At 47.1% G+C, this 4,720-nt stretch overlaps 1 long non-coding RNA gene across 1 annotated transcript; it reads left to right on the top strand.

Annotated features, from left to right (window-relative positions):
- Window positions 1-270: 270 nt before the first annotated feature.
- LOC122029697 lies at window positions 271-1,697 on the top strand. The gene is made up of 4 exons (XR_006125151.1): window positions 271-774; window positions 889-1,004; window positions 1,120-1,338; window positions 1,637-1,697. It is a non-coding gene; the product is annotated as an uncharacterized LOC122029697 (long non-coding RNA).
- The last annotated feature ends 3,023 nt before the right edge of the window (window positions 1,698-4,720 follow it).

Here is a 4,720-nt window from a genome sequence, read left to right as displayed (position 1 = left end):
TTGCAGGAACAAAGGAGCAACTTAGACCTCGGATGAACAGTGTTCGAGGCGCCTCCATGGGGCTTGGAGGCGCCTCGGGTGCTAGCCGAAGCCAGCTGTCTAGAGACGTTAGAGGCGCCTTGGAGGTCACTGGAGGCGCCTTGGACCAGGCGTTGGAGGCGCCTTGGAGTAGCTTGGAGGCACCTTCAGTGGGATAAGGTGCGACCAGATCAGAGCTTGTGAGATCTCGGAAAATTTAATTAATAGGGTTATTTGAGAAATAGCCTTATAGAATTTTTCCGGAATTTTTAGAAATTTTCGGGGAATTTTTCTGAGCTCGTAAGATGGGTTTTGACGGGATCAATTTCGGATTCGGATTAAAGCCTGTTTGGGATACCCGTTTAAGTGAGGAAATGGTTATTTATATAAACATTTCCCCCTTTTCTTTTTATTTTCCCCAAATCGCCGTTTCCTCCTCTTTCCCGATCTCCCCTCTCGTTCTCTCTTGCGGATGAGGCAAGCTGAGGGTTCCGGCGATCATCGACCTCGGCCTAGTGGAGTAATCGCCGGTACTGATCCGGGCGAGGGTGATTTTCTCCAGCCCTAGGTGAGAGCGCTGATCTTCTCTCGGCGTCGTCGGCGCAGATCGGAGCTCGGAGCATAAAGGTTCCGATCCTCTCCTCCTCTAGTTTCCTTCAATCTTCGATCTCTTCCTCCTCAGCCGATTCTGCTGATCCTTTTCTTCCCCGATCGACGCCACTGGATCGATCCAAAGCCGCTAGATCACCGGCGTAGGTAAGCTAGCTTCAACCGGATCTTCCTTTTCTTTGGTTTTTCTTCGACTCGTGCCCTAGCACAGTCGGTAATTCTTCTTCTTCTTCTCTTGATTGTCTCCAAGCCATGCCCTAGGTCCGTGGCCGGTGCTAGATCTTGGCAAATGCTGGCTGATTGGGGGTCAGTAGTATCTTCGATACTTTGCTTCACGGATTGGATCGGGTGACATTTTCTGGAGACGATCAATTGAGGTAATGCTGGGAATTTGTTTGTGATAGATTCTTGTTGATTCACGGGTTAGTGCTCTGTTCTGGTGTTGTGTGATCTGTGATCTCCATTTTTTTGAACCCTTCTTGATCCGATCAGGAGGTGAGGTCCTGTTCTGTGGGGATTCGGTTGAAGAGGAGGTGTTTCTTGAGCTGTGGTTTGTGCTTGATTATTAGTCTTCCTGTTTGATCCAATTGATAGCAGTGAGGTGAGGCTCTGCTCGGTTCTGTGATCATGAGGTGTATTCAGCAGAGAGGTTCTGTTTACTGTGAGGTTTTCTTGGTTCCGGCAGCACTCCTTCCAGTAGCTGAGATTGAGGTAAGGAACATGGAATTTTTCATGTATTGATTGATTAGCCATTTATGTGTAGGAATAAATTGGAGATGATATGTTAGTATATCGTTAGTTGATACATGTTGTAATTTGATTTAGGTTTTGGATTGCTATCTAATGAATTGTTTAGGGTTAAGGTAATTAACCCTAATTAACTGTTAGATTTAAATTAGGTAGGTTGAGATGATTTGATTAGGGTTTTGCCCTAATTTGATTTTAGGGATTTTATTTGGCTATTCTTGGGATTTAGCTAAATAAAATATATATTGTTTGTTTGACACAGGAATCTAATTCGAGACGGGCGTCTCGACTTTGGATCGCTTGATTGTACCTTCTATTTAAGGCGGGTACCCTCTGACTTATCTTTTGATAATGTCTTATGATATGTGTAGCTTATATATACTTACTAGTGGTAGATAGTAGATTATTCTCTCTCTTGGGCTTAGCTAGTTGATACCTATCACATGCTTCATCTGCTAGTTGCTTTACTTCAGGATTGGATAGTTTATCTCTTGCCATGTGTATATATGTTCATAGAGATGCATATCTATAGTGCTCTACTCTACTGGATTAGTTGCTTTACATGTGTGATACATGCTCTTGGATTCATGATACTTACATCATTGTTATATGTGATGTCTTTGGATTTATGCTGTTTATATCATGGTTATATATATGCGTTTACCTTTTGGGCACCCACATATATGGAGGAGGCTATGTTCAGGTATGACTATAGCCGCACGCACCATATTGCATGATTGCATGCGGCGATTGACGACTCCATTATTGTTGAGCTCGTCTACCGGCTACATGGACCCGCACACAACGTGTTCACTGCGTGGGTAGTGGCACAGACTCGGTGTGTAGGGTAGATCGCCGGTGGTGCTCGCCAGACGCCACGTGGGTAGCGTGGCGGAGCGTGGTAGCACACCGGGTCCCTCCCCGTCATCGGAGAGAGAGGCTACGCCCCTCACCATGTTTGAGGCGGGAGGATAGTGTACTCGACAAGATCCCGTCCACCTCGGTCACCATCGTGGGTAGTGACGCAGAGTGCAGTTGTCACCTACCCACCCTGGTCTCACCATCGTGTGAGACTACCGAGCAGTGGCGTGGCGATGGGATGACCGGACGTGATCATTTGCATCGTATACGCTGATCGCATTATTTATGATTGATGCATTTGGTGATCGCATATGATCGACATACAGTTATATGCTTTGCCTCGACTATTTTTATCATGTATGCTCACGTTCGCCCGAACCTCAGTGAGTAGCTGATTTATTTCGATTATGCACTTTTATTTTCCTTACGATATCAGATTGCATGCTTATTGTTAGTTCGCAGTTTATTTAGTCTTGCATACCTTATACTTAGGAGACTGTACTATATAGATTGTATTGTTAGAAACTGTACTATTGATCATACGGTTTATGAGACTGTACCTTAGGTTTACTGGTGGATATATATTCTTGTACATGTCTATTGGTTTACCTTGAGTTCTTTGAACTCACCCCGTTATTACTATTTTTCGGGTTGAGGCCGTCAGGAGAGATTCCAGTCGCTAGCCCTTTGTCGCGAGGATTTTCTTTGTCGGATTTATTACGCTTTTGCATCTTAAATACTTGTATTGTGGGTTTGTATTGTGGACATTGAACATTCGGGTTTACTACTATTGTTTTCCGCTGCAGATATTTTCATTACTTCGTGGATTTGGTTTTTCTTCGATGTAGTGGAGTAGGATGTTTACATATATTTTCGAGATTTTATATCGTCTTTCCTTATTAAACTGCGTGGATTGATCATATGTTGAATTATGTGGAATGTTGATATAAACTGCGTGGCTTGTTCTTTTGTATTGTATTATTCGACCGTGTGGCGAGGTATGAGATATATGTATCTCGAGCTCATATTGTCCGTCAGGGAGACGTCGAAATTTCTTTGACAGGACTACACAGGGCGTGGCAGTATCGAGCGCCTCGAATCGCTTCTACGAGTTTTGCGTGCGTGTCTGGATATTTTGATCTGATTTTCGTCGATTTTAGCGTTTGAATTAGGTATTTTACGCGGTTTTATTGGTTCTATTTGGGGCTAAGCAGCGACAGATCTCCAGACGGCGAATAGGTAATTTAGGTAATTTTTCGCCTTATACTTGTAGTGATATCCGGTAACATTTCTTTACGATATGCCACCCACACGCGTGTCCAAACCGAGACGCGGGCGCCACGTAGAGGCCGTTAGATTCTCCGAGGCAGTCTTGAGAGGTCTGCTAGGCCGAGCCCGCCGGCACTCCTCCGCATCGTTGTGAGTGCGTCTGCCGATCGATCCCGATAGTTCCGACGCCGAGGTACCTACCTCATTGTCACCGTGGTACCACCGTCGCATATTCGACCTCCCCAAGAGTACCGCAGATACCCCGGCCCCTCTGCACCGCTACTACGCACTTGCACCCCGGATACATGCGACACCCGGCACCCCAGCACTTACTCCTTATCCCGGTACCACCCGTACCTCGATCGCCCCTACTTATGCCTACTCGGCGGTTCCACCAGTACCCATTCCGAGTTATACGACAAGACCAGTGGTACCTCTTCCCCTATCCCTCAAGTACCACCCATAGGATCGGCTCAGGGCTCTACCTAGTTCCGCATGATCCCTCATCGGTATAGTCATGCGACGAGCACGGATCCGGCCTTTAGCCGAGTCGATGAAGAGTCGATTCACATTATTCCGCGGGGAGATCGATCCGAGCATAGCTCGGTCTGGATTGAGACTATGGAGCGGACATTCTTTTACATGGCCTCTCCGAGTGGGAGAAGGCCGAGCTAGCTGCTTACCACTGCGAGACGAGGCAGAGATCTGGTGGGACACACAGCTCTCGATATTACTTGGGCGAGATTTAGAGAGGCATTCGAGAGTCGGTGTTTTCCCGGGCGTATCGGATGACACGTCGGCAGGATTTAGCCGCTCAGTGATGGAGTATAATGCCGAATTTAACCGGTTGGTCGGATTACATCCGAGTTGGTCATGGCGATGCGGATCTCGATGCTTTAGTTTGTCTGGACCGGACGAGCATCTTCGTGTGTATATTGCCGATTTTGGTCGTCATCATATACAGAGGCTCGGATGAGCTCTTATGATTTAGGCTCGAGAGAGAGTAAATGCGACAAATAGAGGAAGCGGTGATCGGACTTCGGGCAGATCCAGTAGCCTACACCATCGCGCCAGCAGAGCGCGCGTGATTCAGACGGGTCGGTACTCGGGTCATTCCGACCCAAGTCCGGACGTCTGATCAGACGCGTTCCGGTCTTCTCGGAAGAACCGGAAGCATCCCACCGGTGACACCGCACCGTCGGATCACGAGATCACA

This window comes from Zingiber officinale, chromosome 10B, assembly GCF_018446385.1.
Source record: "Zingiber officinale cultivar Zhangliang chromosome 10B, Zo_v1.1, whole genome shotgun sequence".
NCBI lineage: Eukaryota > Viridiplantae > Streptophyta > Magnoliopsida > Zingiberales > Zingiberaceae > Zingiber > Zingiber officinale.
The sequence above is the reverse complement of the archived record's forward strand: the minus strand, read 5'-3'. Positions and strand labels throughout refer to the sequence as shown.